The sequence below is a fragment of the Chrysemys picta genome, chromosome 4 (genome assembly GCF_011386835.1).
Source record: "Chrysemys picta bellii isolate R12L10 chromosome 4, ASM1138683v2, whole genome shotgun sequence".
Classification (NCBI taxonomy): domain Eukaryota; kingdom Metazoa; phylum Chordata; order Testudines; family Emydidae; genus Chrysemys; species Chrysemys picta.
In genome coordinates, this window is record NC_088794.1 from 114192322 (window position 1) to 114214442 (window position 22121).

General features: G+C 42.9%; 1 protein-coding gene across 5 annotated transcripts in view; it reads left to right on the forward strand.

Moving 5' to 3' along the window:
* ESRRB (estrogen related receptor beta) overlaps nucleotides 1-22121 on the forward strand; it is a 159171-nt gene that overhangs the window by 60568 nt on the left and 76482 nt on the right. The gene's annotated exons all lie outside the window — the stretch shown is intronic.

Sequence of the window (22121 nt, forward strand, 5' to 3'; positions counted from 1 at the left end):
AACAGTTAAGAATATAGGCTTGTGACATTGAGTTCCGGGGCTCATTTTATAACTGTTACCACAGTACTGGTAGCCAGGGTTAATCCAAATTTTTTTAAAATGTTTGTGTGTGTGTATTCATACTTTGTCTGCTTTTCATTTTTAAAAATGATCCTTGATTGAAAGACTGTTTCTGAGAATTACCTTTGTCTTTCATTTGTTCCTTGTTTCAGAATTGGATGTGATAGGCAAACATGGTCTGATTTTTTTTTTAAACGGTCTAAAAGGTGGGGGGAAGGTCAGATGAATATCTTTACAACACTCAGATTGCAGTCCCTCTCTAGCCCCTTTTCAGCCTCTCTGGGCATTGCCTTCCTCTCCCGACTCCTCTGACTTGCTGCTTCATTCAGCCTCTCAAATGTTTCTGTTTTTCTGCCGTTTGCATTTTTGTCATTGTGAAGGGGGGGGGGGGGGGCTGTGCTGTAGTGAGATACTGGGCAGCTACTCCTGTGAAACCAAAGACCTTAATACCCGTTGCCTGACACTCTTTTAGTAGTCAGTTTGCTTATCGGATTCATCTGTAGTGCAAAGGTATCAGAAGGGAGCAAGGCACTCTGTATGCCTAACTGGATTATTAAGCAGTGACTTCCAGGCAATTGAGCGTAGCCTGCAATGCAGTCTAACCTGGGACCAGGGGCAGGGAGAGGAAGCACAACTGTCTGATACAGTCAAAACTCACTTTCAAAGCCAAATGAATCCCTGTATGGGGGCCTGTAACAGTGGCACTTCAGCTTTAGAAAATATTTTACTTTCGCTCCTTGTGGGCTTTTTCTGCCTTAACAGATCATAGAAAGTGTGACCTTTTGAAAATGATGGTGAGATGTATTGATGTGTCCACACATTCTACCTTATACAAATGATACCAGACAAGTCACCCTTAGAATAATTGATGAAAATTGTGCTGTTGCACCTTATACACCACACAGACTTAACATGAGTAAAGATGAGAAAGAAATAGTTTTATTCTCACACGTGTGTGAATAAGTGTTCAGATATATATATATATATATATATATATATATATAAAATGTGTGACCTGAAGAAGAGCTCTGTGTAAGCTCGAAACCTTGTCTCTCTCACCAGCAGAAGTTGGACTGTTGAAGGATAATACCTCACCCACTTCTCTCTCTAATATCTTAGGACCAATATGTCTACAACCTCATTGCATGTAATATATTCTAAATAAACACACACACACACGGTATTTCTATATAAAACAGGTACATATACTGTATATGTGAATAAGTATAACCTAAATGTAGTGTGTGTGAATACAGTCTATATATGTGTATATCTATACAGTGTGTGTACTTAAAGTATATATGAAAATACTTCCTTCCTCACAGGAGTGTTCTATGGCTTAATTAATTAATGTTTCTAAAGCTTTTGAGATCTTTGGATAAAAGGCGTTCTAGAACTAAAAAGAAATTTAATGGTATCTAGATACAGTGTACATAACATCTGTATTTATAGATTTTTGTAGTCTGAATTAGAGCAGATATAATTAGATCGTAGATAATAAGATTAGATATCATTGGATAGCTAAATGTGTGTGGTTAGATATTCTGTTTATAGATTCCCCCCCACATCAGGGTTTCTGATTTTAAAGAAATGCAGTGATATTTTTTTATATTAAAATGTGAGAAAGGCTGAAAAGACAAATGTGCAAAATATGGAGCAAACCACAAAATACTATTTGAATGAAGCTGGGGACTTGTGCCGAAGCCGGAAAAATCAGCACTTTGGTTTAATCTTTGGATACTTTGGGAATTTTTATTTTGTTTTGGGGAGTTTTTAAGCATGGTGCTTATGGGAGGGAACAAAATGTAGCATGCTTCCCACTGTACAGTCCATCACTTTTGAAAGCCTTATTTGAGTAAGGAATAATTCAAGTCACACCCTATCGAAGCAAACAGCATTTCTGACCATCCTGTTATAATTGTTAGAAGCCGCTTGTGATTTAAAATGAGAATTTTTTGCTTTTGGTTCCAGTGATTACAGCTAAGAGGCTGAAAGAACCATATGCCCTAAACAGTGCCCATGCCCGTTTCTCCCATTCCAGTACAGACCCGTCTTCAAATTTCTCCCCTGCCTCAAGTCCCCTCACTACAAGGACTTGCCTTTTTAAGCCCTAAAACTGCAGTTTATTTCCCTACCGTCCTTCATTTTCTCTCTGTGTATATTTGCAAAAGGAAATCAGTTCTCCCAGCTCAGCACTACAGTATTATGTATATTTTTAATGTATTCATTTTTTTCCTTTAAATTTTCACCTAAGGTATTTAGGAAAAAAATAGACACAACCATTCTTTAATGGTTGGTTGAAGGGAAAAAAATCTCCTTTTGGCTGTTCTGCTCTGTCGACGTAGAGCTTCTTTGCCTCAATCTGTGGAAAATGTTATAGATTCAATTCCCCTGTTGGACCAAGAGTTAAAAATTAATTCATGAATAATAAAAACCAATCAGTCTGGTTGAGTTTAAGAAGGATTAGAAGAAAGGTTTTTGTACAGAAGCAGTTATATATCTTGGTGCTGATGTTGAACTATTAGATATTGTCCTGGTCTCCACTGGTTATCTGATAAAGGTACTTGATTTGCAAATAGGGTTGTTATCCTGATGACTAGCTGGATCCAAATCTCCTACATCCTACAGAGATCACCAGCTGGGAAGGGTTCATCTTTCAAGAGCAAAGTTTTGAAGGTGCTGGACTAGAGAAAGTATGAATTGGATTAATTAAGAAAGGTCGGGTGGTTGGTGTCTATTACAAGTTCTCAACCACCTCTTAGCAGATAATTCATTTGATTAAAAATGTATGGATGGTAAAGGGAATGTAACAAAATACATATTTTAAAAATAATTTAAACTCATTATTTGTAAAGGCTGTTAGGCATCCAAATCCCCTTCAGCTTCAATGGGACTGTGGGAAATGTGCTGGGTTCTGTACAATACACAGCCAGCAAGGTAGTCCCTGCCCCAGACAGGCATAGAAAGAACAGACAAACTGGCAGAGCCAGAGGAAGGAGTTACCGTATATACTCGTTCATTGTCCATTAGTTTATAAGCCGACCCCCCACAATGGCTAAGTAAAAATTGCAAAAAATGTATGACCCTTTCATAAGCCGACCCTATATTTCAGGGGTTGGAAAACTTTGGCTCCCGGCCCGTCAGAGTAAGCCGCTGGCGGGTCGGGACGGGTTTACTTGGAGCATCTGCAGGCATGGAGCCCCTCAGCTCCCTGTGGCCGCAGTTCGCTGTTCCCAGTGGGAATGGTGAACCACGGCCACACGGAGCTGAGGGGCTCCATGCCTGCAGACACTCCAGGTAAATGAAAGTACAATGTATTAGATCAGGGATCGGCAACCTTTGGCACATGGCCTGCCAGGGTAAGCACCCTGGTGGGCCGTGCCGGTTTGTTTACCTGCTGTGTCCGCAGGTTCGGCCGATTGTGGCTCTCACTGGCTGCAGTTCGCCGCTCCAGGCCAACAGGGGTAGCGGGAAGCAGCGCGGGCTGAGGGATGTGCTGGCCGCCGCTTCCTGCCGCCCCCATTGGCCTGGAGCGGCAAACCGCGGCCAGAGGGAGCCACGATTGGCCGAACCTGCAAACGCGGCAAGTAAACAAACCGGCCCGGCCTGCCAGGGTGCTTGCCAAAGGTTGCCAATCCCTGTATTAGATATTCAATTCAATGATTCCATAGAGTTTAAAATCATCAAATTTTGGTGTAGACCTGTTTATAAGCCGCTCTTTGATGCGTCACTTTTTTACCAAAAATATTCGGCTTATTAACGAGTATATAGAGTACTTTCCATAGTCCATCACCTTCAAAACTTTGCTCTTGAAAAGTGGATCCTCCCCACCTGGCAGTTTCCTGTAGCATGCAAGTGGGTGGGCAGCAGGCTGGAGATTTGGATCCAGTTAATTTATTTGCTTCAGGAGACTAGAAAGAAAATGTCTCAGTTGTTTTATTTTTCAAAGGCTGGACTCCAGTTTTGGGGAGTTTCTTTGCTGTTGAAAATAACTGATAAAGAGCAATGTATGCACAATTATTCTCCCAGAGCAGAGTCTTGCTGTGCAGTGGTGTGGGATAGGGTATGGGGTGATTGCACGTCTTGTGAGATACTGCTGGAGCTCAACGCAAGAGTGAATAAGGCAAGCCAAGGACAGAAGCACTACGTTGTCTTTCCACACCACAAAGTGATTCGCCGCAATCAGTTGAGAAGATGTGGTTATGTGGGTGAGGAAGGAAGACGTGACAGCAGCCTTGGGTAAGGCAGAGGAAAGGGACAGAACCAGTTTAAGCTCCAAAAAGTCTGCTCCTGTAAGAGCTGTTCAAGATTATATAGCACTTTGAGCTAAAAACAACTGCGCAGTTAACAGGAGTTTGAAGTTGACCCCAGCTACGGCTTCAAATAGCCACAGCACCTTCTGCTTTGGCAGGTCGGTATGGAAAAATTGTCATTGCAGAACGTTTGAGGTTACAGAATCTGTCAGTCACTAGTTTAAACCTGAAGGAGACTTGATGTTAAATATGGGGAATAGGAAAGAGACATGAGAAAGTAGTGTCATTTTTCTGAAACAAGAATGGATCTGCATCCCTTACTGGAAGACCAGTCAGTGCCCATCATCTTTGCCTCAACCTGCCTTAAAATAGCTCCGACCATTACAGTACTCCAATCCGTGCATCAGATGAGAAAAATCAGAAGAACTCTACAGCCCTCTGCAGGACTTGGTTGATGCTGCATTGACACATAACTGATGAGTGTGGGTTCAGGGTTGATGAAGTACTGAGAAAGGTTACAATCACAGTTTACTTTTTACAAATGTAATCCTGGGAAATAATCAAATTAATTTGTGGTCTGAAAAGTAAATGTGGATTCCTTTCAGCCACTTGTCTTGGCAGTTCTTTAATTCCTGTCTCAAGCACAGAATCAGATATTAGACATGTAACTATTGGGTCATCCAGCTCATCTTCCTATGCCAATGCAGGATTCTGCTCTATGGTACGTTTTCCAGTATTCTATCTAGTCTAGTTGTAAGTGTCACAAGTGAGGAGGCTTCCATCCCTTCCCTCCAGGGATGATTCCACAGCCTAAGGAGTTCTTATAATAGAACATATTTTTTTCTAATATTCAGCACAAAAGTTTTCCTTTTTAATTTCATCCCATTCCTCCTGATTATGTCCTCTACTATCATGCTAAGTAATTTCTGTCCATCCTTGCTGTTTACAAATATTTGAAGAGAGAATATATTGTTAGCCCCTTAGTTATCTGTTGATCTCTCTTCCTAATGAGTGCAGACAACCACCTGATCACATTTGGGTGCTCAAAGCTGCATCCAGTTTGTCAGTATCATTCTGATTAAAATGATGCCCACAAATTAACACAGTATTCTAGGTACAATTACGGCAGAACTGTGTAGAGGATTGTCACCTCCATGCTTCATGATATTGTAAGGCAATGTCCCGGGGGTGCATGGTTGGCAGTGGAGATAAAACACAAGACTTCAGGATCTGAATGACTGAGCTAGAAGATCCAGGTCTGTTGCTCAAAGTCTGTAACAGGCTCTTTGTGGTCCAGACACTAGAGGGGGAGAGAGAGATTCATTGTGTAAGTGTGTGGTATACACATTCCCCAGGACTTTTCCAAAATAAGTCTGTGGAGCCAGAAGTTTGTTAGTTAATCCCCTGTCTGTCATAGTACACATTTTGTCCAGAACAATTGATGAATATATATTCTTAAGTATTCTTTTACCTTCTTAGCTGGCGTAGCAGGGTGCTTCTTACTTCCAAAATGTTTGTTCCTCTTTTATTTCTCGTTAAAGGCAGATGTTGACAAGCAGTAACCCAATCATTTTTGGCTTGTCACTAAACTCATCCCCCTATTCAATCTTTAATAGTTCTACTTCCCCCAAGTACTTCTACCATGGGGAATGATGCCATGAAAGTCATGGTGTCCAATATGAGCAGTCTCAGTATGTAATGCTCATACAACACCAGTGTTACAGCTATATTAGAGCTTTGATACTTTTCATGGTGGACCATCAGACTAGACAAAAGAGCCTCGCAAGCTCAAGAAGCAATCTTTGGTGCCTTCTGAGATGGAAGGCCATACTAAATGGCAGTGACTCACAGTGATTCACTTTTCCCCACACTGAAGTAATCTAATCAGTACTTCACAACTTCTAGGAGAGACTGATGTGTAACTGATTCCATTTTACTTCCAGCAATCAGTAATTTGTAATAGATTACTGGACATTCTCAAAGTAACTAACAACCATGAGATGCTGTCAGTGCATGTATAGAAGGATATTGTTGACAAGAATGTAAATGGGAGACTAAGATAGGAGAAGAAGAAGTGAGGTTCTTACCCACGAAAGCTTATGCTCCCAGTACTTCTGTTAGTCTCAAAGGTGCCACAGGACCCTCTGTTGCTTTTTACAGATTCAGACTAACACGGCTACCCCTCTGATACTTAAGATAGGAGAGGTCAGCAAATGAAGACACTATCATCAAGTCTTTTGAGTTCTGCTCTAAGGATCAGCTTATATCTGAAGATGCTTTGGGCTGATTCTCATTTTCACTGTGGTAAATGAGGAGTAACTCAATTGAAATCAGTAGTTACTCCAGTGTAAAACTGATGTGAGATCAATATTAGGCCATTCAGCTTCACACCACAGTAGGGGAAGATGCACCTGGAATTGTTTAGAGAGATCTCCGTGAGAAGCAGACTAATGCTCTCACTGTACGGGGAAGACAGAAACTAGCATTCTACACTCTGCAAAACTCTGCCAGGTGCTCTTATTGAGTCAGATCACCAGCTGCTTCTTTCAGAGTTCAGGTTTCGTGCTTCTAATGCATGAAACGATTCCTTCAGTCCTTTGGGAATAATTTGGAGTATGTTGGAGGAAGCTACAGAGTGGTAATTGGGGATGAATTTGATGCATTGCTGAAATGCACAGAGGACAAAATGGCAAATGAAGTGTGAGAGGAGACAAAGTGTGAACTCACTGAAGTTGCAAAGAATATTATTTGGGATAAAAACATGGCAGAGAGGAATAAAACAAGGCTCAGATGAAGTATTATGTCATGTGGAGAATCCCTGAGAGCTCCAGGCAGGAAGGTGCTCTGATGAGAGAATGAGGAAGAAATCCGTGTGGAGGGAGTTGACCCATGCAAATGCTGTTGAAACTCTATAGTGCCACCAAACCGAGCAACAGTAAAGCCCTCAGAACAGCACATGAAATCAAGAAAAAGTGAAAGAAGGATGATAACCTCTGCTCTGAAGCAAGACAGGCTGCCTGATAGCCCCGACTCGGAAGGAATTCCAAAAGAACTCTCTGGCCCCTCAAAATCTGAAATGAGCAACGTGTAAACAAAATCCACAGAGACAAAGCTTGGAAGAGATGACAGCTCTGCTGCTGAAAAAGGGATGAGTTTTTTACACAAGATCTCTGAGGCCAGAAGGGAAGCCAGCATTGACTGAATGACTGATACCAGGTAATAATCACATCCCCACCCCAGACAGGTGGTCTGAAGGAGAGTTGGAATTGCAGGCTAGCATCACACACTTGTCGTGTGAGCAGCATCCTACAGCCGGTCACTCTAGGAACAGTGTTTGAAGATGGAATGCAAACTGGAGACAGAACCAGCAAGGGCAGAACCAGCAAAGGCAGAACTGAGGTCAGGGAGCATGGGATCAGACTTGTAACCTAGACATAATGATTGAAAAAAAAACCCAAACAAAGTGAACCCAGTCATTGTGACTGTCTTAGTTGTATAAGCAGGATTTCTGGTTTTAGGTTGAAACTGATAAACAATGACAGACTCCCCACATTTAAGATAAGGTTTTATAAAATATACACTGCAAATGCCCAGGCCAGGGGCAGTTCATTCCAAGGAAAGGCAGGGTTTTGAGTTTTTATATATAGTGAGTTGAGGGAAAGGATTTTTTAAAATGCATATTAGAAAAACCTACTTTCACAAAAACTGAGTCAGGATTTGCCTAAAAATAAACATTAAATCCAACAAACAATAATAACAGCACTAACCTTTGTCCTATCCATCTCACAAATAATTTCAGTCCAACACATCAGTACACCTCTGAGCCACTCTGCTGGAAATGGGCTTTCCTGCAGGTTTGAGGAACATGTCATATTGAGAAAGTGACAGCCAGATCAGTGCAAGGTGTAGCACTGCAGAGAGGTTTCGCCACAGCTATTAAACTTTCATACAAATATACAATGCCCTTTGTGCTTGATGACTCTGATAGTGCCAGGTCATTTGTGAAAGCAGAGTCTGCTACCTGCAACCTTCTTGATGAACGACATTGAGAGCTGGAACTATGCGCAGCCAGAGGTGAATTGTACCTGAGAGAGATGGTGAGACTTGGGAAGCAGGGTAGTCCAAAGAGCAGAAGAGTTTGAAATGGAGCCATTGATAATGGAAAGAGTTACAGTGCTGGACTTCATGGAGTTTGAGGAATAGGGATTGCCCTCATAAGATCAGGAGATGGTTTATTACAGCATGTGTAGTGTCCTGGAAATTGGAGAAGACACACTCATTGGAAGCTGATAGAAGCCCTATCTTGCACGGATGCTCCAAAGGAGTTGGAGGGGACAGGAACCATGTCCCAGCATGAGGCTTAATAGGAACTGATGGGAATGGAATCCAAAGGTGGTGTTCAGGGTGAGGTGGAGCACATGGCCTGCTGAGTCCTGGCTTGGCACTTGGAGGGAGCAGAAGCTCAGAACCATTCTGTTTTGTCACTTTTGCCTCTGTGATGGATAAAATAAATAGCCATAAGAGAACAGACAGGGAGGAAAACTTACAGTGAATCAATCCTAGAGCGAGAACGGTGATTAGCTTATCTGAGGGTTTTCTTTGACCTGCTCAGTGGGCTCATGCTGACTCTTGCTGTGTCTTTAACTTTCTGTGCTCTGACCTAGTGCTTAGTCCTGTTCCGTGGAATTACTGAGCCCTCCAGTTGTTCCATTGCAGTTTAACAGCAGTGAATGGCGGTAGCCAGCCTCGCCCTCACCTGGCCTCTCTGCTGATTTGAAATATTTTATACTGAAAACAGAGTGAGTGAGGTGAGAGTAGAACATGACGAAGACCCTCTCTGCTTAAAGAGTCATTAAAGGGCCAGGCTGATTTGTTCTCTGGCCATTTACATTTGCAAAGGTGCTTGTCACAGGGCATGTAGGTCTGGGTGGTGTGGGGCATGGTGGGGTTCTGTGGTAAGTGTTAATCTGCATGTGTGTTTCATGAATGCTTTGTTTAATGTCTTTGTGTTGGTATTTAATGTGAACGTAGGAGTGTGCATGCTTGTGTTCATATGGTGGGTAGCCGAGTATGTGTCTCTTTGTTAGCGGTAATGGATTTGAGTGTGCCGATGCATGTGTGTATTGTTTGATGTTTGTGCATGCATCTTGTGCACATTCGTGCTTGATCCTTGTGCGCATATAATTCTTTTAAGACATGCAAAATGCAAGTTACAAATGAGGCCTACTCAGTGTGGCCCAGTTATTTCAGGCAGCCGAGGTGCTCGCAGCCATCCCAGCTCCATGCAGTTCCTATTATCTTGGCCAGAGGGAAGGCTCCCTTTGGGCTCACCTGGTAAAGCTAGTGCCTAAGGATACTGGAAGACCTAACTGGAGTGTGAATTGCAATAATGTGCAGATGCTCATGCTTGGGGACTCAGCCTTGAAATGGGGAATCAGAGGCCTCCACTCCAGTGTCTGGCCCCAGGCGGGAGATATAATAGAATCATGGAATTATTTATTCTGTAGTGCCTACAAATGAGCTGGGTACTTCACAGACATAGGATTAGACAGGTGTTTGCCCCTCAGAGCTTACCATCTTAAAGGACAAAGACCAAACAAGGGATGGGGGAAAGGGGAATAGCAGCCTAGAAATTAGTGAAGGAAAAGCCCACCGGGGTTCCATGCAGGCCATCTTGCTACCAGAGCAGGATTGTTCCCTACAGCACCTTTTCTAGAGTTTTGTTGTGCCTGGATTAAAGGTGCAGAGTTCTGAGTAAGCAACAAATATCTGTGTGTGTGAATGAAAGAGCAAGGCACTGTTGCTCCATGGAGAGTGAGGGGGTGAAGTGGAAACATGCACACACAAGTGATTCTAAGTCCCTTTTAAACGAGGTATTGTCAGTCAGGTGTGTATTTTGACATTTACTCATCACTCTGAAAGTGAGGACATAGCCTCTGTCTCCAACAGCAAGTTTCTAGAACAGAGTTAATATCGTTCTGTGACCAAAAGGGCCAGTTAGTCTCCAAGAGACACCAACCAGCAGCACTCAGAAAAATTAACAATAACAGTACATTATACAATTCATCAATCTTTTTGTTTCCTGCATTGAAGCGATGCTGCTCAGGGCACTCTGGTTACACAGAGGTCAACACTTTCATTAGAAACTCCCCCCCCCACCCCCACCCCCGAGGCATACACCCTTTCCCAGGGGTGCTGTAGAACTTGCCTATAGAAGTGGGTGCAGCTGGAAGCTTGGCACAGGCACACAGGTCCAGGAGTGATGGTTTAGTTCAAGACGTAGTGAAATATCAGGCTGTCAGATAGGTGTGAAAATATTCTACATTTCCTCAGTGTCAGTGCAGGCCAGTTCTGATTTTAAAAATGAAATATGGCAGCTAATTAATCTAGATCACAGCTTAATCGCCTGTGGTGGGTTTTAAAAAAAACATTTTTATATGAATATAGTGCTCATGAAAGTGAGGAACTCATATCATTGGGCAGACTAAGGCACAGTGTGAGCAAGGTACTTCCCCCTGCCTCTCTGCCAGTGCACCTCAGTCTTGACCTGCCGCAGCCTCTGCTGTTCAAGTTCTGAGTCTACCCTTATTTTACTAATGTACCTTAAACCTAGTGTGCAGCAGATTTCCACAGCTCTGCCAATGAACTTTGATCCAGATCTGCAGCACCCCAGTACTTCATTAATCCAGTCATGAAGATTCCAAAGCACAGGCTTGCATTTGTGCAGATTTACAGTATGATGTTGGTAGGCAAATATCTGCTTATGTATTTGCATTATAGTAGCACCCAGAGGGCTCCTACCAGGATTGGGGCTCCATTTTGCGGCATGCTGTTCAAACACATGATCAGAGACAGTACTTGCCCTGCAGTGCTTCCAATCTAAAAGGACAAGTAATTGACAAAGGAAAGGGGAGCAGGTTAGAACACGGATAAAGTAATCAAGGCCCTGATAGGTGCACATCTTGCCAGTTCCATTCTTCCCTCAGAGGACATGGCAAGTGTAAGTAGCAGCAAGGAGAAAGGCTTGTAGACGTTTACGTGAGGGGCTGACAAATTGGTGGAGAGCACTGGCATAGTTGATGGACTAGAAAAGGTGAGCAGGGGAACATGATAAGAAGTTTTGTATTAAATTCTGTATGGTGGTTTAAAAAATCCTACAGAAAGGCGATCATTTTCTATTAAATTCTATAGGACTGTTCATTGATGGTTACATCATTTAAAAACAAATCACTTGCTCCATCCTCATGCTTGCGGTCATCCTTGCCTGGGTTATGGTTTTGGCTGATCTAACAAGCTAGGAAGAGTTAAACCCAATTAGTATGCTGTGGGAGGCCTGCAAGGAAAACTTTAGGGCAGTGCAGGAAGTGATGCTGGTGAATCAGAAGATCTTCACTCTCAAAGAGTTGAACCACAGCAGAGTGCTGGTGTTGGGGGGCTGTGCAAGAGGCCATCGTCTTTCAGATGAGATGTGAAGCTAAGGTTCTGACTACTGTGTCCTTAACCATCCCATCATGTTGGGGTATTAATCAGGTGGGGGCATTAATTCCAGTGTCCTGACCAAATTCTAACGGGGGTAATTACATTCTCGCTCCTTGTGTTCTGCTGGAGTTTCAACCGGGCACAATATTCTTCTTCGCTTCCTATCTTAAACGGTTGTGCAGCCCTGATGTGTACTATAAAATAGCTGCTGTGTTCTGCCTCAGAGGTTTCTACATTTCTGGAGAGGATGAATTGATCCCTTGATGTGTGATCAATTTGCAGAGTGATTTGAAAACCTTTTGGCTGAATGGCACTGTGTAGTACGTATAACGTTATTGCAATAATATGAACACCACATTCTGCCAATTTTTTTCTTTAAAATGTCCTTCTTACTGAGTGGATAACATGAGTGCTTCCATTTTGTGAGGTAATAACTGTATTATAAGGCTAAATAAAATCCAAGGCCAATAACTTTGTATTAACAAGAAGTTGTTAATATACTAATAAAACTTAGCAATATTGCTTGCTATCCTTTATATTAACTGATTATACTTATGTGTCTAAGGAGTGAAATGTTTTGAGATATAATGGGGTAAAAATATTGTCTCTTATTCTGTCATCTGGATGAAACAAGATGATGAGGTGGCTGTTTGTTGAGGGCACATGGAAGTGAGCCCTGAGGACTGCAGCAAATCAGAGTGCACGGATTTGAAGAATGGATGGTTACCATTCAACTAGAGCTCTCGTTTGTGGAGAGAGATGCATCTTAATATAGTAAATGGGATCCAGACAAACTACCATAACCCTTTTTGCTAGGCAGCGTTTGAGACGTGATACTCCCATTGGCTTCAAGTGAGGGTCATGTGGCTATCTGGTGAAATGGGCATGCGTCAGAGAAAGGGGAAGAATTCAGATTTCACAGTTATGTGGATCAGAGCAGTTTCCCTGTAGTCTAACTATTGTAACAGGTAGAGCTGCAAACACCCTTAGCCCAGCCTGAGGGCACTAAAAGTCATTTGTGATGGCTCCAGGTAAGGACGTGTCTGTTAATCACAATTAAGACTAAAATTTTGTCATGGTTATTTTTAGTAAAAGTCACAGACAGGACATGGGCAATAAACAAAAATTCATGGAAGCCTGTGACCTGTCCCTGACTTTTACTAAAAATAACTGTGACAAAATGGACGGAGGAGGATTCAGCACCCACCGCTGCTGGGACTCTGGGGTCCCCACGGTGGCTGAGAGGGCCAGGGTCTCCCCCACTGCCTGTGGCAGCTGGGAGCTGTGGCTTAAAGCCTGGGGCTGAAGCGGAAAATGTCATGGAAGTCTCTGGAAGTCACAGATTCCATGACCTCCATGAAAATCTTAGCCTTAGTCATGATCTCTCTCTTTTCCATCTTCTGACCTAATTCCATCTGTTTACAAACTACTTGCACTACTGTACAGCCTCCACCGCCATAGTATCTCAAGTCTGTTGGGTGTTTAGTAGGAGGAAGAATAGTAATATTTGTATGGTTTTTAGTTTTACACATTATTAATTCTTACAAAACAGGGCTGCCAGGAACCCTGGGGGCATACAGTAAACTGTTTCATTTTAATGCCATCCCATGGGGAAAAGTCTGGGTTTCTGTCTCTGGAATTGCTTTGTAAAGGTGATGGCTAGTTAGCATTTATCTTGAACATTTGCTCTTTGAAGCTCAGTGAACTGTCATTCAAACTGTGTCCAGATTAGAGGAGGAGAGAAAAACAAGACTGGGCTAAGCACCAGTGAACTGACTTACAAAATAGTCTTACACTGACCCCTTGGGTTGCCAGTGTACTAGATGGAACTTGTATGGCTTTTCCAGCTCTAACTTCCATGATTCTATGAAAATTAGTGAGACAAGGCAGTCAGCAATCCTGGAATGAAAGAAATCAAGGACTTCCAACCAGTGTTCTGTTCTTTTTTCTCCATCAAGGGGAACTGATTAAGAGGTAAGAGCATCACAGCAGGTAACAGCGCAACCACCACAACCTCCATCCATAAAGTCATTATTCAGGAAACTGAGTTCACACTTACTGGCCTAATGGAAGGATCCTTTTCCCTTCGTTGCTTATTTCTGTCCCATACCCAGGAGTTTCCCACTGATGTTATTGCTGTGCAAAACTCTCACTTGCCTTCTCACCAAGAGTCATTAATTTAGCCTGAGGACAAAATTTTTAGAGAAGAAATGGCAAAAATTTGACCTTCAAAAAAATTGAAGGTTTCCTGTGTGATGTTGGACAAGTGACTTAATCTCTCTGTGCCTCTATTCTCCATCTGTAAAATGAGGGTCATAGTATTTTCTTTTTCCTACTATTTGTCTGTCTTCCTACTTAGATTGTCCCTGCCCTAATAAGTACAATCAATTAGTAGGAGTATGTGCAGTGCCTAGCGCAGTGGGGCGTCTAGGCACATCTGTATTAATACTAGAAATAATAACGATGATGCTTTTAATATGAGACCTTTCTGCTCCATCCATAATCTCATAAATCAGATTGTTTTCCATTCCTGTTTTGTCAGGATTGGAGTTCCCAGAGATGGGTGCCCTGTGCCCTCAAAGATGCATTTCTGAATTCAAGGGGACAGCTTTCACATTGGAGACCTGCGCATGCGCTACCTTGTCATAGAAAGTTTAGGCAAAAAAAGCAGAAGCTGACCTTGTTCCTCTGAAAATGGCTTTGCAAGTAAGGCCTGTATTTGTGTGTGTCCTCTCCTCCCATAAACATACAATGAGTCATTTGCATATGGAGGCACCTGATTAGCACATCAGGTGATGAGGTGCGTGCATTTTGCAGTTTTAAAAAATATGCTCCTATCTAGTCTTTCCCTTCCTGCTAGTAGCTATGCTAAAAATAACCAGGGCCCTAAACTAAACTCTGTATGCACCTATGACTAGGACTGGAACCCTTTTGGGATTGTGTGTTTCTTAAAGTTATGGACAGAGCTGTAGATCAAAGGAGCAATCACATTTTTTTTTAATGTCAAGAAGTTGCTGGTCAGTTGACTATCATTATTAATTTGTATTTTGGTAGCAATCTACTGGTCCTAATCAGGATATAGGCCCTAAAGTACTAGATGCTGCACAAACATAAAAGTCAGTCCCTGCCCCTTATGGTTGATCTACACTAGCAACTTATGTTGGTAGAACTATGCTGTTCTACTGACCTAACTCCCAGTATAGACAGCGCTATGTCAACGGGAGGGCTTCTCCTGTCAATACAGCTACCGCTTCTCGGGGAGCTGGATTACCTACACTGACGGGAGAAGCCCTCCCGTTGGCCTAGGTAGTGTCTTCACTGAAGTGCTACAATGGGGGAGTTGCATTGGTGCAGCTGCAGCACTCTAGCCTTTATGTGTAGAAAAGCCCTTGGAGTCTACAATCTAATAAAATAAAAGATCCAAGAAAAGTATGTAATGGATAAAAGATGGGAATTGGGGAGGGAGAGTGATGGTAACAATGGTATGAACACACAGTATAAGTGTAGGTGGGTGGGTTTCATAGCACAGAGTAAAGTGACAGAGCTCAGTGGAGCCTGATGTGTTGCCAACTCTTCTGAGTTTATTGAAAGTCTTGCAGCATTTGGTGTTTTTTCTTATAGCACCAGCTCCTGGACTCAGTTTGGTGAGAATCTCCACTTTCATTTTAAAAAGTAACTCTCTAGCCCTCAGGAATGCAGAGAAAAGTTTGAAAGCATGATTCAAGAAACCTCAAAAGGCTCAGAAACATAGAGGCAAATAAAAAGGATCCACTATTTACTATTATTTAAAATCTCGGGATTTTGGGGATTCTGACTCGTGATTTTTGCATGCTTGAGTTGCCAGTAGTAAGGCTGAACAGTGTAGGACAGATCTGAGCTGGGGAGTAATGGGTTAAAGCAACAGAGTGGAGTATGGAGTGAGTACTGTAGGACAGGCCTGAGCTGTGGGAGAAGCCCTGTGGGAGGGATCTGTGCTCCTCCAGAACCCCATTGACCCAAATCTACTGGCTGCATTAACCCATGCAGATCCGTAACTAGAAAGCGGGAGGTGACTCTGCCAGTGTTAGGCTCTGCATTGCTCCAAGCATTCAGCCTTTGTGCCACACAGACTAATCCTTGCTCTTCCTCAGTCCTGGAATTGATGCCTGGTTTCCTCCCAAGCTCTCCTCCTGTGTGGGGTATATTCCTGGAAGAACTTTGCCTGTGACACAGCAGGCTCAGGCTCAAGTCACCTCTTCTCCCTGGGATCAATACAATGTTGGCGTGTGATGCTGGGGCTGGCATCACCTGCTCCTTTCAGGTCTGGCATTGATTAGCTGCAGCCTGCAAATAGAACTAGAGCGGTAATGCTGTGTGACCTCGATAACCCCTCTTCAGGAGCCTGCTGGAGCCAAGGGGCTTCTCACCACCATCGCAGCCAATAGAACCATTTCATTAGTCTGGAAAGGTTAATTGCATTGAAAACTGGCATCGTCCTCAGCGCGTGACCATCATAAAACTGCACAGCAGTGCAAGGCCTGGAACCTTCCCAGTGAAGGGGGAGCACATCTGAGCTCTGAGCATGAACCAGCTCCACCTAACTGCACTTCTGAACAGAAATAATCAGACCCCAAGTTTTCCTCTCTTGTCTCCATTCCATTCCTCCTGCCTGCTGCTGCCCATCTCTCTCTTCACTTCTGCTTACCCTTTGTCTCCTATCCCTCTCTTCTCTGCCAGGGTATATCCTGCTTTGGGGAGGTGTGGGGTGGGGGGGAGAGGCTTCTGAGCTGGTGAAAGCTATTCCCTTGTTATGCATCAGTCTGTAGAGCGGGTTGGCCAAAGTGCAGATTGTTGGCCACATGCAGCCCACGGAATCCTGTCATGCAGCCTGCTGCTTGAATGGTTAATACAGATGTGTAGCCAGTAGGAGCATTGCAGGCTGGAATCTGTAGTCTCTGTGAGCCGCAACTCTGTGCTTATGGTAAGGCAATTGCATTCTTCTCTATTTTATGCCAGTTAGATACAGAGCTCGGGCTTCTGGCAAGTTGTTGCTTCAGCTCTTGTCTGGGTGTAGTTTGGGTTCCCCCTGCTGCAAAATGCCATATTTACATTTTGCATCCTTTCCAATTCACATTACAATCACCACCTCTGCGGAAAACAGTAGGACGGACGAGCTGATTTTATTAAAGGTTTGCCCTTCATCTCAGGCAGTTTATTGATAATATAAAATAAAAATTATATATTTGCAAGATGAAAATTCTTCCCGGTGAGAATTGTTAATGAATCTGCTCTAGGGAGCTTGTATATTTATTTACATATCTGTTAGCTGTTGGTTACAGGATCATATTTTGTGATCAGGATATTACATGGGCCTTTTCTTCTATAAAAAGATTGTGTGAGAAGAACACCCCAAATAAATCAGCCAGCCAGGGCATTACAAATCAAAAAAACTTCTCCAAGCATCTGAATCCCTAAAGGTTTTGAGGATCTAGTTAGTATGTTTTCTAGTAGCCAAAGAGGGAGCTATTTTTGATGGAGGATGGTCTTGTTCTTAAGACACAGGGCTTGGAACTGAGACTGGGGTTCTATTTCCAGCTTTGTCACAGATTTCCTGGGCAACTTTGGGCAAGTGCTTTCACCACTCTGTGCCTCAGTTTCCCAACCTGTAAAATGAGGATCGTGACACTGTCTGATCTTGTGTTTTGAGGTGTGATTCATAAATGTTTATAAAGTGCTTTGAGATCCTCCAGTGGAAAGTGTCAGAAAAGGGCAAATGATTGTTGATGTGTTTGGAACAGTGAGTTTGGCACATCAGAGACTTCAGCTCAATCATGGATAGAGGTGCCTAGGCAATAGCTGGGCTATTTTATCTCTAGCTTTAGCTACTTATACAAAATCTCCTCTTTTCCTTTTCTTTGCCTCCCCCTCCTAGTTTACATCCACCCAGGCTTTCCCACCTAACAGGAACTTCCCTCATGTCTCTGCATTTCTTCTGTGCTCCTTGTGTCAATGCAGAGCACAGACTTCAGAGAGAAAAAAGTATTATTTAAAATACAAGGATTTCCACTCCTGGGCTGTGGGAGAGCTGAAGATGGGCGGGGAGACGAGGTGTAAGGGATGCCACCTTCTAAACACCATCCTCTGTAGTAGACTCAGTCACATCCTGCTTCTAGGATGTGTGTATTGTGGCATCACAACGCGGTGTTATGATATCCTGATGCAGCCAGCACCACATCAGGTTTAATGTCTTGTAAGCAGCCACTGGACAGCTCTTTTGAAATTGAGACTCCCCTTCAGCCACAAGCAGGATGGTTTGCTATCTGGGACCCCTGCCTGCTAGATATTCAGCAGTGTTGGAATTCAGCTGTCAGAACTAGAAGCATCCCCACTTTGTTAGTTTTAGCCCCCTTCCCAGCACGTACTAAGGCTCAGTAATTCCCATGAAGAGGAGAATATGGTGTGCAGGGACTCCTGCAGCAGCTTGAAAGGGAAGGAAGGAAAGAAAGAAAGAGAAACTGGAAGAAGAAAGCGCCAAGTGGAGGTCCAAAGGATGAAAAGGAGAGAGGAGGATGGTAGAGGGATGTCTTGTCCATGTCAGGAGGGCTGTTTTTGTATTTTGAATTGCTGTTCCCATGTGCGCTGGGCTCTCCGTGGGAAGGGCACAGCGAAGAGCTCTCTCTTTAATACAGTGTGTGTTTTATCTCCACAGACTTCTTGCAGACTTAGTTTAAAGATCTCAGCTCAATACCATTAGTGTATCTCTGCTGAAGGCCCTTTATAAAATTGATTAGAAAGTGGGCTTTTGCATGTGTGTGTGTGGGCTCTAATCTGATTTCAGTCCGAGATGGTATCTTTAATTCAGTGCATCGCAGCAACTAACTCACGAACTTCACCGAGAGTCAGGGCCCCTAATTTGGTTTGAGAATACATTAGCAAAACGAGCTCAGAAGGCCCCTTTTGGGAGGGGGTGCTGTGGGGAGGTGGGGGTGGAGTGACTTGATGGAAAAGCGTAGTGGATTTAACCAAGATCCTGGGCATGATATTCCTGCAATGGTTCCTAGGGAAAAAAAAAAAGAGCAAGATTGATTGATTGCTGGGCTTGCACAAATCATGGAGAACAAAGTGAACCTCAAAGCAAGCTTAACTCTTTCCACTCCAGGCAAACAAAGGCCTAACGAGCTGTTCATTCAGCACTGTTTCCTCCTTCCATGCTCTTTCCTCTCCTATCTGTGTAGGCGCCCCAAATAGTTGCAAGTGGTGTAGAATTGAAGCTACATTACTGCAGTGACATACAGTCCACAATGTCAAAACCTTTTGGGGCTGTTCTGATCCAAAAAAACAAACCAAAAAAAACCCCCAGCCATGCTGTCATTGCTGGGAGTGACCGTGAAAACCATAAGGTAGCCAAGTCCCATTTCACTCAGTTAAGTAAGCAGGTAGTATGGGGGACAACCAACTTTGAGGGAAACTGACTTGGCCCTATAGGGAAGTTGTTGCACACAATAACTGCTTTATTACTTCCTTTCACTTTTACATTGATTATTCATTGATTGTATATGCCAGGGATTGTGTAACATTGCATACCTCCCAAAACCTACATTTCAGCTAAAAACAATTTTTTTTTTTTTTTTTTAAAAGGAGGAGACAGGAAGTAAGCCTAATTATTCCCCTTCTCTTGGGGGGAAAAAAGTTCATTTAAAAAATAAAATAAGCATGCAAAAGTTAGGAAAGCAATTAAGTGTTAGATTCTAGAGGGTGATATAATGATACCTAAGATAAAGAAAAGTAAATATTTATTTTGAAAAGTTAATTACTGAGTTATTAAAAATAAAACCTATGGTATATTAATTTTAGTTTAATGGCTGAGGTTTTACATACACAGGATGTCACGAAACTCCAAGTTCTGCTTCCTTTGGTAACCATACTGGAGTCCCCATGCAATTAGATAATGTTTTGTATTACTATGAGTGATGATAACTTTAGTGTTTTAGAGCTGGCTGCCTATCTGTTGTAAATCGTCCCAGCTACATTGTCTTCAAGGGACCTATGCCAATTTACACAAGTTGAGGGTCTGGCGCGCAAGGTGGCGTGTGTGCCACATTTTTTAACGTAAGTGTCTAAATCATGCCTGCAAAATATTCACAGGCAAACACACACAAATATTTGTATGCATAAAGCTGTGCGCACATAATTGCACATGCAGATACATATTTGTGGGCAGTTGTCTGCTTTTATTTTTGAAGCAAAAATGCATATTTTCTGTGTAAAATGCATGTTCATACAGGCATTTTTTATGGGTGCAATTTAGGTGACTGCTTGAAAATATGGCCCTCTATGCAATGTGTCCATGTCACACTTGTTTTGGAAAGTGTAATATTGAATTTCCTGACTTCAGTGCACGTAAAAGCTTAACCATAATGTTCCTTTGGGATATTTTTTTGAACTTGAATCCCTAACTAAAACAACAAACAAAGATCAGAGCTGTCCCTGAGAGCCTGGCATATTCAGTGACATTGCTCTTGTAGTTTTCAGAGGCCCTTCGCTCTGTGCTACTTGTAGATCACCTTTTGTGGGGAGGGAGACTGATCTACTATTTAAAAAGGAGGAAAGTCCAAAAGTGATCCCTCAAAATCAGGAAGCTCCTCTGATATCCTGGGATGATCTGACGGGTGGGCCTATCACTGTCACTTGAATTGAAACTGGATATGCTGCTTGATTCGAACATATCCAGACCTAGCCACCATATTATTTAGCCTGACCAAGTAACTCCATGCCCTTCAAATTGTATCCCCATATGGTTAGCTGATTTCCCTGTTTCTACCTTCCCTGACAAACTGCTGAGGCCAGCAATTTTAGTTCAGTTTAGTTTGCTCCAATGAATTTGAGTTCTATACCAACCTACCCATCCAGTCAGCACCGCAGTGCAGTGAAATAATCCAATTTTACTTGATTATTAATAATTACTCTCTGCTGCTATTTTTTGAGTTGATTGATTAGAATAAACACTGATCCAAGGGGACTCCCTCCCCTTCACTTCCATCCACCCTGATCTTTGGGGGTACAGAGACTGCACAGGCAGCAGGAGGGGAAAGTGGGTTACAGGGATATTTTAATATTTGGGAGAGACAGATGAAAGGTTCTTTCCATCCCTTGTAGCCTGAAACTCTATCCAGCAGTTCTGGAGGGTCAGGGGAACTTTAAAGCATTTGCAGATTTGCCAGAAACCTAAACATCTCAGCTAAATTACACACACAAAAATAGGAAAATGAACACTGATAGGACTGGCTGTTTGGTCTACAACAGGTGATTCGCTAGGTAGCTGGTGTGATCTGCAGTTTTTCTGTTGAATAGCTGTTGTCACTGCACACTGGGATGCTGTCTTGTCAAGTGGCTGGTGCTCTGTTCTGGTTAATTCTTGTAATCCGAGCTTGGGGACTCACTTGAGATCCTTCTGTTTTGAGGATATTGCTGCTTATGGGAGGAGAAAGTTGTTTGGACTTGGACTGAATTTTCTGCATCTGTGAAGGCACCACACTTGTCAAAGGCACCTGGAGCTTGGGATGGGTGGCTGTTGTTTGCTTGTTATGAATTCAAGTAAATAAAGGAGTCATTCATAGAGGGACCCTTTTAGGGCAGCTGTTGCTGCTGAAGATTTCTCAAAGTGATCCACACAGGGGGGGTGAACTTGCTGACGGCTAGCAGTGAAATGGTCTCTCGGGGGTCATTGTACTACTGGATGTCACTGGAGGACTGGGACATGTTAATTGACTTATTGCTTCCAGTGATACTCAAAGGAGTTGTACTGCAGTTGCCACCAGTTGGGTATCTAGCACCCTCAGCAATACATGCAGCGTGACTGACACTACAGTTTGTTAGCAATGTTTATTTGCATTACTAGTGACTTCTGACAATTTTGTATCATTGTGGCAGGTCTGCTCACTCCCTTTCCGTCCTAGGAACAGTCCTGCCTTTGATCTAAGTACCTATTTCAAGAAGAGCTGGTTCAGCTCAGGCATAGTAGGCAGATGGACCTCTAGCAGGAACCTTGGAAATCTGACCCTCCAAACTAAAGGCAATGGGTGGCACTACTTTTTACCATATCCATCCGGGTACATGTGTCCTGTATTCTCAGGTCCAACTCCCACTGGAGTCAATGGGATTCTCACCATTTAACTTTAACGGGAGCTGGTTCAGGACCTAAATGCAGATGTGGGTATTTCTCTTACCTTATTTCTGATGGTCTTTCAGTGGAGTTATAAACCATTTGGGTAGAATTTAGGTGGTAGATAGGATATTGCTTATCACTTGAAACCATTCTTCCTCAGCAGATTGTAAAATTCACTATTGTTC